Here is a 14,578-nt window from a genome sequence, read left to right as displayed (position 1 = left end):
GTTTTATTTTTTTGTTAAGGCTTGAACAATTTCTTCACTTTATTCTCATTATTTATTTAATCTTTCCTTCCTTCCCTCTCTCCCTTCCTTCCTTGTGTTAGCAGGGAATAAAATATATGCTAAAAAGTTGGTAACTCCTTGGTTAACATTCTCTCTACATTTCAGAGTTTCTCCTGCATGGCAGGCTAGAACCGGAGACAAGATCTTGCTGAGGCTCAATATTTAAATAAGAAAGCCCAGAAAAGATGAGTATAAGCTTCTAAGATACGTGCAAGCAATCTGTAAGAAAGAGCTGATGGCTCAAACTAGGCAAGCCAGTTATGTCAAGACAAGAAGTCAGCATGAGATCAGAGACTGGAGACTGAGTCAAATGTGTAGGGACTAGACAACCCTAAAACAGAGCCAGCGAACAAACAGAAGGATAAGAAATAGGTAGAGGAGTTCTAGACTGTGTACATGAGCCCAACTTGAGTTATTGAAGCTCCCTAATTGGAGGCCAACCAGGTATCTTGTGGTAGCAAGCCTGGCTGCTTCAGAGGTCCAGTATCATGATGCAACATGGAGGTGAAGCAATGCGACCACTCTGAAGGGAAGGATGAGGTGTGCAAGATAAACTGCTTATTCCCAGGCCCCATGGAGAGAGAGCCTTTCAGAGTCCTAAAGGAACCTAAGAAAAAGGTGGAAATCAGTTCAAACTGCAAATTGTTGACAGTAGTTATTTGTTCCTTTTAAAGTGTATTTTACTCAGGCCCCTGGGTGGCTCAGTCAGTTAAGCGTCTGACTTTGGCTTAGGTTGTGATCTCATGATTCAGGGGTTTGAGCCCTGTGTCGGGCTCTGTGCTGACAGCTCAGAGCCTGGAGCCTGCTTTAGTTTCTGTGTCTCCTTTTCTCTATGCCTCTCCCCCACCCCCTTTGTCTGTTTCTCTCTCTCAAAAAATAAAAACAAATTTTAAGAATATTTTATTAATTTAGCATTTCAAGATATGCAGCAAAAAGAATCCAAATCTAGTAGACCTGCTAAAAAAAATGAATTGAGTCTGGAAGCCTACTAAAATTATCCATCCTTATATCATAAAGAGAAAAACAAAAGAAATGAATGGCAGTTAAAACAGAATCTTGACATGAAAACATGAAAGAACTGTTCTCCAGGATACTTAATTCAAATATACTCTGCTCTGAAATGAGATAACCCATGACATAAGATTTGCTGAAGCTGGATGACAGTCTTATAAGAACGGAATATGAGGCATGACAGCCGGAATGTTTGTGTTGCCCCAAAGTTCATATGCTGAACCCTAATATCTATGTGATGATATTCAGATATGGGACTTTTGAAGGTGATTAGGTCATAAGGGTGGAGCCTCAAGGGATCAATGCCCTTATAAAAAGAGATCAGAGAGCTAGCTAGTTTTCTTTTTCCAGTGTAAGGACTCAGCAATAAGAAGGATTTCACCAAGAATTTTATTGTTCTGGCAGCCTGATCTTGAGATTCCAGGTTCTAGAACAGTGAGAAATAAGTTTTTGTTGTTTAAGCCACCTGGTCTATGGTAATTAGTTCTGGGGCCCAAACTGACTAGAACACAGGCCAGAGAGTCAAAAGAAAGAGGCATAAGGCTAGAAAGTCAAAGCACCAGGAGAAAGATGAAGGTTTAAATCTATCTAGGGCTTTGAGGCCAGGATCCAGGTACATCTTGGATAGTGGAGACAATCTTGGGTGTCAAAGTCTAGAGGCTGGACGTCAGAGGTCAGGGTGACAGCATGGTCTGGTTCTTGGTGACTGCCTCTGCCTGACTTCCAGAAGGTTATCTTCTTGCTGGGCTCCCATGTGACTGATAGAGAGCTAGTTAGCTGTCTGGCCTCTTCTTAAAGGGTGAGATTTCACAAAATGAATATGAAGTCCCCATCTTGCTTTCAGTGATTTGATGGTAGGAGCCATCCCAACCGAGAAGGGGTGTCACATTAGCTGTTCACAGGTAAATCCTTCCACTTGAAATGCATCTGTGGGCTCTAAGGTTAAAAAAAAGAAACACACACACAAAAAACTGATCAATGTAGTGCTGAGACAGAGCTCTGGGTCTCACCACTAGATACCTCCCTGTCCTTTCCCCATGCATTCATTTTTTTACTCATCCAATATTTATCAAATACCTAGTATGTGCCAGCACTCTTCTACGTGCTGGGAAAGCAACAGTGGACAAAACAGTGGAAGATCTTTGCCTCAAGGAGCTTACGCCCTAGCAAGGGGAAAAAGGCAGTAAATAAATAAATAAGCATAACATATAATGTATCAGAGCATGATATGTGTTACAGAGAAAACAAAAACAGGAAAAGGAGACAGTGTTGAGGAGGCCATTTGGATAGGATGGGTAGGGATGACCGCTCCGGGAATGTGATGCTTGAGCAGAGACTGAAGGGCGTGAAGGAGCAGGTCACAATGACCTATAGAAGCGTCTGGATGAGCTCCGTTGGTCTCATGCTACTGCATCTCAACCCGTTCAGCTTGGTAGGCTCTGCCAATCCTTGCAGGCAAGGGCAGACCTTTCATCTTGACAGGCAGTGTGATGGAGAAAAGAAAGGACAAGGCTTTCAGTGAATTTTGGTTCTGCCTTTACAACTGACTAACCACGGGATACTCTTAACTCGTAAAATGAAGGTTAGTAATATTGAGCTCTGATCTCAGGGAGCAAGGCCATTGTATGTCTCCTTCCATTTTTCTGGGGCCTCTAATATAGCCTCTTTTCTCCCACACTCATCTTCTCAGATACTAAAAATTATGCAAAAACCAAGGACACATGCTAGTTTTTATCAAAATTACTGCCCGTTTCCCCAAATAATCCAAATTTGTTTGGTTTTTTTTTTGGTTGGGAGAAGAATGGATGTAGGAGAGAAAGTGGGGTAGTGGGAGGGAATAGAGGTCGTGAAGAGGCATCCCGCTTAGGAATTTAAGGGGAAAATAACTCGTTTATTCTAAGAGAAGACAGTTGTGCTTCTGAGTGGCTTCACGCTTTGCTTTTCTTCTGGGAGCCCATTAGCCGCAGATTTACTGTGGGGAGAAGATGTACTGGCCCCCAGTCAGCAAAGATAAGAGGCTTCCTGGAGAGAAATAAACAAAACAAAACAACAACAACAAAAAACAAAAACCGGAAGCAGCACTGAGGGCCAAAGAAAGAATAGGAGAAAATGCTGTCCTGGCAGCAGTAAATAAATCATTTGCTAAAAAGGATATTTGGCTAAATCGCCTCCCAGTGTCTATTCCCACTGGGCATTTTTGGTCAGCAAATGCAGAGCATCAAGAAAACAGTTCAGAACCTGGGACCATGTTGCCCTGAGAATGTGGACATTGCACGGGAGAGGCCATTTTGCCAGAGTGCACGGGGGCTCAACCCCACCTCTGACTTCCCAGCTGTATGACTTTGGGCTAGAAATAAATCCAGAGTTTTCCATTCTGTCATCTGTAATACAGTGACATTATAGGATGAAATCACGTGATGCCTGGCTCATGATACTGGTTCCCGGCACCCTTTCTCCTGTTAACGTATTTTAAAAAACAAGTTTCTTTTTCAGCATCTTCCACCATATTTTCATGAAAGACTTACTAATGATTGAGGCTAATTAGGAAGTTTTAGAAAGGCAGCTGAAACTGTGGCGCCCCAAACGTGGTACCTGGGGCTCCAGTACCACTGAGTCCCGCCTCCCGAATGCATTAACCTGTGTCAGTTTGCTCGGTTGCCTGGCTCTCCAAATCTCAGTGTCCTCATCTATAAACCGAGGAAAGGTATAGCCATTTTAAAAGATTGCTGTGAGTTTTAAATGGTGGATATAAATCGGTTTCATAAGCTATAAAACCCTTTGCCAAAAGGTGGTGTGTGTGTGTGTGTGTTCTGTGGTGTTTGATGTGATGGCCAGTTAGGCACGGCCATACGAGGAGGCACGGGAGATTGTGGGTGTTACCTAGTGCAGCTTCACAAACACAGAGCTTCTACCTTATGGCTGAAGACACTGAAATCCAGAGGCAAAGTAATCTGTTTGCGGTAGGAGCCTGTGGCCAACCTGGGAACAGAACTCACGGGGTGCAGTGGCCATTGTGCTGTGCCTCCCAGATGCCCCTTTCAGGACCAGGGCACCTGTTTCCTATCTTGGGAGTCTGAGATGTTGTCCTCTAACAGCTAAGTGATGAAGAGAGCACCTTGCCCAAAGCCAAGTGCCCTCCTTAGGAGTAGCCAGTATCCAAGGACTGTCCAATGGGAGGCCACCAATTTCCGACCCCCTTGCCTCAAATCCCAGCTCTAGATTCCCCTGCGTGATCTGCTGACTCCCTGGCTCAATAGCATCACCTCCTCCTCTGACTGTCACTCCGTTACAAGTGTCGTTCTTGAAATCAGGAGCGCTGCTCAACAGACTTCCTGCATACAAATCTCTCTCAGAGTCTTTTTCCAGTGAGTCTGTTCTAAGACTGCCGGTGTCTGGAGTAGCAACAGAAAGCTGCCTCTGCACTGGGATTTCAGAGCATGTCAGTCACTAGCTGGCCATCAATGAGGGACCCATCCCTGCCAGGTGAAATGTCAATAGCTCCCTGCACTCTGTGACAGTGCAGTGGCTACACTTCCCAACGGGGGCTGGGGTGCGGTAACTGCGGAAGGGAGTTCACTGGCTGGCGCAGATGCTCCTGTGTTTGAAAGTTTCCAGATAAAGCAGCGATTTTTAAGGATTACAGTAATTGATACCTATTGTTGAGGGCAACAGCTCACTTATGGATGCATTAAAACAAGACAGTGAAAGTGTGAGGATGACTAATCACCAATTTAAGAAGACCACTTTGGCATCATATAAAGGGACTTTAACTCCTCCACACAGAAGACCTAATTACAAGGGCTTCATCATCCCCAAGGGTAGCTTAAAGCCAGAAACTGGTCAAAAACTACCTCAATTCTGGACAACTCTAAGGGTGATCTATCTCCAGAACTCTCTCCAAGATCAGTGCTGTAACCGCCTCATGGTGCAACCTCTCGGCCCCATCCTCTTCCCTCACCCCCTTACAGAAGTTGTTCTCAAGAGCAGTCCTCAACAAACTTAGTGCACACATATCTCATAGTGCCTGAAACCCATCCTATAATGCTATATGTTTTAATGCAAAAAGACAGACTTTGGAAATAGACAGCCCCGGATTCAAACTCTCTCCAAGCTGCTCAACTGGAGAAATGACTGTACTTGTCTGAGCCCCCAGCCTCTCAATAAAAATGAATGGGACCAAGTCATTCAAAGTAACGTACAGACATCTTGTCAGCTATTGTTCTTTAGTTGTCACTGTTGTTGAGGACTCCAGAGACTGAGACTCTAGTGGTGTGTATATGGACCTGAGGAGACATTTGCACAGCATTAGCAAAGAGCCCAAAAGTCTGATAGGAGCTCCATGATTCACCATTTCATCTCAAGAGAGTAATATGGAAGAGTGAAGGCAAGAGTCGGAGACATCACACTTTGAGCTTCATTGCAGTGATTTTGGATAAAGTGGAATTTGTGTCTTCCTGCTGCTCCTGACATAATCCAACTGGTTTAACTTATCTCAAGTTAGTCCATCATGTCTTTGTAAAAATGATTATGTGATTTTCCAAAAGACTATAAATTGACAGCCAGGAAATCACCTTTGGACTACCTTCCCATCCTTCGGGAAGCACAGCATGGGGATGAAAGTCCCGAATGCCCCCTGCCCCTGAGCCCTGGAATGCCCCTGACCCTGGACAACTGCTACCCCAGCCTCCAAGGACTTCTATTCTTTACCCCTGGTCTTCCCCCCACCTACTGTAGCATATTTTTGGAGACAGAGCAAGTTGTTTCAACATTGCAATAATTAAAGAGCAATCACTGAGAAAAAGCAAACAAATTAAATCCAAATGCATGTGGGATGTGGCACATTAAGAGCTGTTTCTAGTTGGCAGACAAGAATTTATTTTTAAAGTTACAAAAATGTGTTTTCCAACTTGCTTCTGTCACTACCCAAGGGCCCGGGAGTCTTGCGGTGAGGACTGTATTTACCCTCTTGTAGGAAATCCCTTGGGTCGGATGCTGGCTGCAAACTTTAAATGAACTCATCAACTTAATCGTGCCACATGGCCTTGAGGTAGGTTATAAGTGCAAAAAATATTGCTATGCTCTCAAGAAGTCAGACTCCACTCAAATATACCAGGGAGGTCATGTTACCCAGTGGGGAGGACTCTAGCCAGCAAGCCAGGCAAGCTGGAGGTAGCATGGCCAAGCACAAAAAATCCAGATTTCAGGGTCAGGAAGACTTTGAGTTTAAAACCGGACTTTGCTCTCTATAAAACCTTTTTTGCTTTTTTGCACTAAGTCATTGGCTATAGTTGACACTCTTGATATTTGCCTGGAGGGAAATGGACAAAAAAGATTCTAAGCCATAGCCTATAAACTCTATGAGTCGTGTAACAGGATGACAGGGAAAACAGCTGAACTAATAATTATTAAAAATAAAGAATGTTTTATTTTTCTCCTTATGCTAGCTTCAATACACTAAATATGTCCAACTACCTTTAAAACAGGAAAAAGAGGGGCTCCTGGGTGGCTCAGTTGGTTAAGCATCCGACTTCAGCTCAGGTCATCATCTCACTTCTCGCGGGTTCGAGGCCTGCATCAGGCTCTATGCTGACAGCTCAGAGCCTGGAGCTGCTTCAGATTCTGTGTCTCCCTCTCTCTCTGACCCTCCTCCACTCGCATTCTCTCTCTCTCTCTCAAAAATGAATAAATGTTAAAATTTTAATTAAAAAATAAAAATAAATTAAAAAATAAAACAGGAAAAGAAAAAGTAAAAAGTAAACACTTACTCCAAGAGAAATAGAGATTGTAAGTAAACTTCTGGTTTATGGCATTTTAATATTCCTCTATGACTCAAATGAATTTAAGGAGAAAGAAGAACATCCAGTTGGTGTCTAAATTCTAATCTATTATCATATATTTTTAAAGTTTTCACCTAAATAAAATGGAAAAGAATATCCCAATGATGGAAAAAAAAAAAAAAACTTCACATTATAAGAACCAGAGACCAATTGTCAAATTAGCATGTGTGCCTGTTGAAAACCACTGACTTTCATACAACTAGAAATTGAGCACTGGGTGATGGATGGAAGTATTGAATCACTATATTGTACACCAGAAACTAATTTTACACTGTATGTTTACTAACTGGAATTTAAATTAAAGCTTTTTAAAAAATAGAAAAAAAAAAGAAATAGTCATAGGGTCATAAGAAACCAGAAAATCTGACATTCTTTCCTTTCCAAGTATGTTTTCTTGAGTAAGAACTAACTTTCAATATTACATTAATACTTTCTCTCCCTGTCCCCACATACATGGACAGATAGTAATTCTCATAGTGATAGAGGTAAACATGGCTAAGGATATTAAGCATAATTAATTTGGCTCTGTAAAAAGTGGAAGGACCCTACTTTATGTTGAGAAATCAATAAAGAAAAATTGCCTGTTCATTTTGAGCAGAGCGTCTATAGCGTGTAATTGTGTATTGCAGATTATATTTCTCTTCTACCAGCATACTGTGTTCTGTTAGAAATTGGCCAGTTCAGCAAAGGCTAACTGTATCTTTAGTGACTAGCTAGCACAAACTCTTAAAGGGAGCAAAACTCTAATATAAATAATTGACAGTATTAATAAATGTATAAGATAAATGTTTTATTACGATAGTAATTATCGACAAGTAAGACAACAATGTTAATAATAAATAGCTCCACGTGAGACCTTGGGCTAGGGAAGAGACCTTATGCAGTTTGAACCTGCTAATGAATCCAGCTGAGGTGGTAAAAGGGAATGACCATTTCCAGTCTACGGATGAAAACAATGCAGCAAAGAGAGAGTAGGTAATTCACACGTCAGGTGTTCACGCTCGTCAGGAGCAGGTGTTCAGACCCGTATAGGCTGGAGCTGTTAGGCTGAAGGTCTGAGTGAGGGACGTTGCTTGTGGTTGAGCTACTGGTTGTACCTAAATTTGCATCTTCCTGTTCTTCCCTTCCTGTACGAATCCCTGAGTATAGCTGTGCCCACAATCACCTACAGAATAGATATGTCCAACTTCCCTTGCAGCTTGGTGTGGCCACGTGATGAGTATCTAGATACAGAATGTCATGGAGATGGTGGGCCATCCTCCCAGGCAATGTCAGGCCTTCAGAATGGATGGGCTGGTCCTATGCCTTCTGTCCCACGCTTCTCTTCCCATGGCACTCTTACACCACAACTTTTTAGATTTTTTTAAAGTTTAGTTATTTTGAGAGAGAGAGAGAGAGAGCATGAGCGGGGGAGGGGGAGGGGCAGAGAGAGAGGGGGAGAGAGGGAACCCAAGCAGGGTTCACAATGTCAGCACAGAGCCCAACGTGGGACTCAAACCCATGAACCATGAGATCATGACCTGGGCCAAAACCAAGAATCAGACACTCAACCCACTGAGCCACCAAGGTGCCCCACACCCACAATTTTCAAGTCACTCTCTTCAGGGGTGCCTGCGCGGCTTAGTCTGTTAAGTGTCTGATTTCGATTCAGCGCAGAGCCCGCCTCAGATCTTCTGTCCCCCTCTCTCACTGCCCCTCCTCTGCTATCTCTTTCTCTCAAAAATAAAAATAAAATAAATTAAAAATTAAATCACTCCCTTCAGTCTCTACCTGTCCACAGAGCTGCCAGACTTCTAGATGTCACAGCTTCTGGAAGTTTCTGTCCAAGTGTCCTCCATGCACGCCTCACTTGAGCCTGACCCCAAATCCACCAGGTCTGCCTTTCCTCTCTTCTCCTCCATTGTAAAGCAGCCCTTTCTGAGGGCCCCTTGGCCTTTACTTCTAGAAGGAGACAATGCAGGAAACAGGGAGGGCTGTGTGCAAGGTAAGAGTAGAAGGGATGGCCGGACCCCAAACTTCCCGAATGCAGAGCCAGGCCCAGAATCCCAAGGGGCAAGCAGGCTGCACTTATAAGAGCAATGGCTCTCTGCCGGGGGTCAGTCGAGTTCTTGCATGTCACAAAAGTCACTGGCTTCCCAGTCTGAGGGGCTGATTACCTGTCCGCTCACCTCTGGGGGTTGACTGTCCCCACCTGTCAGTGGCCTCCACCAAGAGAATCACTCAAATCTGTAGCATCCTTTAGCATTAACAACAACAAAACAATGATAACAACAAAAAAGTGCACATCTGTCTGTCTGTCTCTCTATTTATTTATTTATTTTTATTTTTTATTTTTTTATGCCTTTGTCTTAAGCCCTGAATCTGTTTCAGGCCCATCAAGGAGATCCATTGGTGGTATGAATTTTCAGGTCTCATACACGAGTAATGGACTCGGACTCATGCCTACTTACACTCTGCTTTCTTCGCACCGGGTGAAATATATTCCGGTTTAGATCAGAGTCCTTTCTCCTGAGCTGATACGTTTAGTTCTGTCCCATCCATCTGATTAGCCAAGGTTGTTAACACAGGTGTTGACAGAAACAAAGAAGTGAAAACACTTGCAGAAATATCATTTCATGCAAGTACGCGACGTTCCTTAGGGAACCGTTCAAAATTATTTTTTTCTTGCCCTTAGTCGTCTTTCCTATTTATTCTCAACCTTCTTCCAGAACACTTGCTTTTTTTTTTTTAACTGGTCGGAAAATGGTTTTCTCCTATTGTTATTTCACCTTGGACCTCGATGCCTTCAAGCCTAGAGCTTATAATTGAGCTCCATCTATCACAAGAGGATGTTGTTTTGATTATTTGAGAGACAAGAACATGGCCCCACGAAAGATGGGCCAAGACCGTGGGAGAGACAAGCTGAGAAGGAGGAGCCTGGAAAGGGATGACTGGGCCTTGTCACTGCCCCTGATCCAACCATGCCTGTGGAAGGTTCCACCTCTGAACCTCCCCATGATGTCAGTCAGTACATCCCTTCCGCCCTAAGCTCCCTGGTCCTGAGTCACTGAGAACAGGTTGTCACCAACGTCCTCTGGCACCTTCCCATGTGAGAAGTGCAACTCTGCCTCGACTTCCAGTTCCTCACTAATTTGCTTAAGTGATTTGTATTCATTTCCCTAAAGATCCACTTCCCCATCTGTACAAAAATTAAATTGTCATTAAAATTCGAGGTATAGGGAATTTCCAAACAGTTTCTAGGGCTATATAGCACCCGTAAAACACAGGTTTTAACCCACCGCCTCACAGTCTAGCTGTGTGACCTCAAACAAGTCTTGATGTATCTGAACATCATTGCCCTTATCTGTAAAGTAAGAAACAAAAAATTTTAAATACTAACTCAGGGGTGCCTGGGTGGCTCAGTGGGTTAAGTGTCCAACTCTTGGTTTTGGCTCAGGTCATGATCTCACAGTTTGTGGGTTCAAGCCCTGCATTGGGTTCTGCGCTGACAGTGCACAGCCTGCTTGGGATTCTCTCTTTCTCTCCCTCTCTCTCTGCCTCTCCTTGTTCATCCTGTCTCTGTCTCTCTGCCTATCTCTCTCAAATAAAAAAACAAAATTTAAAAAATTAAGAAAAATAGTAACTTAGGCATACAGAAGACCAAGTGAGCTCATCTTTGAAAAATACTTAACACAGAGGTACCTGGCTGGCTCGGTCTGTAGAGCATGCGACTCTTGATCTTGGGGTCATGAGTGCAAGCCCCATGTTGGACCGAGAGCTTACTTAAAAATAGATAGATGAGAGATGATGATAGATAGATAGACAGATAGATACATAGATAGATAGATGATAGATAGATAGATAGATGGATGATAGATAAAAGAAACATGGGGCACCTTGGTGGCTCAGTTGGTTAAGTGTCCAACTTCAGCTCAGGTCATGATCTCACTGCTCATGGGTTCGAGCCCCCCATCAGGCTCTGTGCTGACAGCTTGGAGCCTGTAGCCTGCTTCAGATTCTGTCTCCATCTCCTGCCCCTCCCCTGCTCGCACTCTGTCTCCCTCTGTCTCTCTCTTTCTCTCAAATACAAAAAAGTAAAAAATTATTTAAAAAATTTAAAAACCACAGTACTTGGCATACAGTTAGTGCTAATTAATGATCGTTATTATCAGTGAATGATAATAAACATAAATTCTAAAGTTATGTATGCTTTCTACAATGAGAGATTATCCCAGAGGAAATATTGGCTGGGCTGGTTCAGAACACCAACCACACACACACACACACACACACACACACACACACACACACATCTTACCCATATAAATACGTATGCACTCATATACACAGTTATACGCACTTGAATGTTGCAGCTGTCTTTCCAGAATTACTGTGCCCTCCTGAGGTCATCACCGTCTTGCTCCTTTACCCTCGCACTAACTTTAGGGCGGGGGACAAACGTGTCGTCCTTCCTAAACTGACAGATCAGGAAACTGAGGACCCAGGAGGAGGGAAGCTGTACTTGGAACGCTCCCCACAGCGGGTCGGCCGCGCGCCGTGGCTCGCTCCCACGGCACGCCCCTCGCCACCAGACAGCACGACGGAGACGAATCTCCACGAGCAGCAATTCATCCATTTGAGGATAAAGGAAAAAGGCTGCCTTCTTCTGAGGCGGGAGGACCGGACGCGCAGACCTTCCCGGAGCCCATCGCGGGAGGCTGGGGACGCGCTGCCCTTCGTAACTCACACTCCGGGGCAATGAGAAATAATCCCTTATTGTCCAGAGCAGAGAAAGAGAGTAATTTACAGCCGACCGTGGATACTTCATCATTAGGCCCAGTGACGTTGCTCATATTAACCCGGCCAAAGTAAATCAGCGGTAAATCGCTGTCCACGCGGAGCGGGGACATCAATCGGCAGGCCGGGCGGGGAGGGGCTGCGCCCCCAGCAAGTGGCGCGCTCCGCCCTGCGCGCGGACCGCAGCGCCACCCCAGGGAGAACGCGCCCAGGACTGGGTTTATCCCCGGCAACCAGAGCGCCACAGCGATCCCAAACACACTCATGACCCCTGCGAGGGCCCGGCGGCTTGTTCTTTCCCTTCATCTGCCAGGGGGTGAGTTCTCTCCTCTGCGCCACCTCGAGTAAAACGTCGGGAACTCACACTGTCCGGGGACCGCGGTCTGAGTGAGAAGTGCACGTTTCCCAGGTACCGTCAGGGAAACGTGTTGTGCCTGCCAACACAGGGTAGCTGGAAGTGGATTAGCAAACTTTGAGTCGTTACTAGGTGTATTAGAAAGCAAGAAGAAAAAGGAAAAATGTCTACTTGTACCTAAAACTTATTTTTCCAAAGAGTTTTTTAGATCAGGGTTGTTGTTTTTCTTTAATTTTTAAACATTTCTTCATTTCTTCATATTCATTTTTTTTTAATTTTTTATATTTTATTTATTTCTGAGAGACAGAGAGAGAGCGCATGAGCAAGCAGGGGAGGGTTAGAGAGAGAGACACACAGAATATGAAACAGGCTCCAGGCTCTGAGCTGTCAGCACAGAGCCTGACGCAGGGCTCAAACCCACAAACCGTGAGACCATGACCCGAGCTGAAGTCGGATGCTTATCTGACTGAGCCACCCAGGCGCCCCTCATATTCATTTTGACAGAGAGAGACAGCATGAGTAGGGGAGGAAGAGAGAGAGAAAGGGAGACACAGAATCAGAAGCAGGCTCCAGGCTCTGAGCTGTCAGCACAGAGCCCAACGCGGGGCTCGAACTCACAAACTGTAAGATCATGACCTGAGCCGAAGTCTGATGCTTAATCAACTGAGTCACCCAGGTGCCCCCTAGATCTGTTTTAATCAAAAAGTAAGGTTATTTTTTATAATGAACATCACAATTATTTGCAAGTGGTATGCGAATAATCTGGAAATTAAAAAAAAAAAACTTTCTAAATGTTTTTCTTCTACATTTACCTCTAAAGCCTTTCAGTGTTATATAAACCTGCTTAAGTGTCTTGTGTCTTGAAAAACCATTAGGCCGGTCTTTTTCCAAATTAGTTCCTCTTACTCCATAAGAACATTCAAATTAACGTAATCACATAACACATATTTCTATCTGCCTTTCTTTGCCCTGGTCTGCTCTTTCTCTCTCACCATTGGATTAAGTCATGTGGGTCTTGCCATAGTCGCTTCCTCTAAAGATTTATTAAAATGTATTTATTGTCTGTCCATCAACAAAGATTCCCGGGCTCTCACCTGCTTGCGCTGCATAGGAAGCTGACTCAGTGAGCACAGTGGCAAGTGCTTGCTGCACCCTTCGTCCGACACAGCGCACGCCGTAAGGCAGGGGGCAGAGGCCCTCATTCTCCAGGCGTCCCATTCATCCCTTACTGTTGCACACTTGGATGACAGCAGCCCCACTCAGAACACAGTGGGACACCGGGACATCGCTTGGTCCTTGTCTTCAAGACCGTGCAACCCTCAGCCCCAGCAGCCCCATCTCAGACAGCCAGCATGTATGGGGCGCGGGCACAGGAGAGGGAGCCAGTATCGGAATATTGACACCTCAAGACCACCTTCCGAGCCAGGGAGTGCCACCCCTTGGCAGATGAATCGTTGGGAATGGCAGTAATGACCCACTTACGCAAAATGTCAAGGTCAATCCCCGAACTGGGACTCAGACCCCAGTCTCCCTGAATCTCAACCCCATGAGGAGAGAGAGATTTAATCCTCTCAGTGTCCATCGGAAATCCAATTCAATGTCAGTCTTCATGGGAAATCTGTCAGAGAAGCTGACATACTTGGTGAGACAGTAAAGCCTAGAGGCCATAGGTGGCCCTCTTTTCAGGCTGAGGAACTAACTAGTGTCAAGGAGTCATTCATCCCCTGGGGCAGCAGAGGTAGGAGGTACAGGAGATGTGGCTGGCTCTCAACCACATGAAAATGCCTGCTTTAAAACAGATTTCTGAAGTCAGCTTCCTCTATTTTCATTTCTCTTCCTTATGGTAAAACTTCAGACGGATGAATGGAGATTTCACTGAGTATTCTATGTAAAGACCTGTTCCTCTGAATAAGAAAGAACGAGAAGATAAAATGTCATATGAGAAAGGACATAGACTTTTGATTTCCCTGCATCTAAAAAAAAAAAAAATCACAGAAGTGTCAACAGACCCAGATTCAAGTCTTAGGTCTGGAAGGAATAGAAATATGTTATTGTGGAAATATCTTAGGTTCTTATCTAGCTCTGTCCCTTGGGGCATCCATTCTCATGAACAAAATAAGTGCGATAATTCCTGGCATAAAGGATTGTACATACAGAATGCCTAACATCGTGTCTGGCAGACTATTTCCTACCCTTCTGACTTGAATAAATGATGTTAATAAATTATGCTCAATTTTCTTACATGTATTTATTATACAGATTATTATTAAGCACCTTCTATGCGGCGATGCTGGGAATACAGCCACACATGGATGGATGAGGTTCGTGGCCTCATGAAATTACATTCTAGTGGCAGAAGCCATAAAAAACAAGTAGCCAAAATAATGTAAGACAGTGATTCAAGCTGGCAATAAAATAGAATGATGTAAAAGAGAGGAATCAAGGGGCGCTTGGGTGACTCCATCGGTTAAATGTCTGACACTCGATATCAGCCCAGGTCATGATCTCACGGCTCATGGAATCAAGCCCCACTTTGTGC

Source organism: Hyaena hyaena, unplaced genomic scaffold, assembly GCF_003009895.1.
Source record: "Hyaena hyaena isolate Hyena2069 unplaced genomic scaffold, ASM300989v1 scaffold_169, whole genome shotgun sequence".
NCBI lineage: Eukaryota > Metazoa > Chordata > Mammalia > Carnivora > Hyaenidae > Hyaena > Hyaena hyaena.
The sequence above is the reverse complement of the archived record's forward strand: the minus strand, read 5'-3'. Positions refer to the sequence as shown.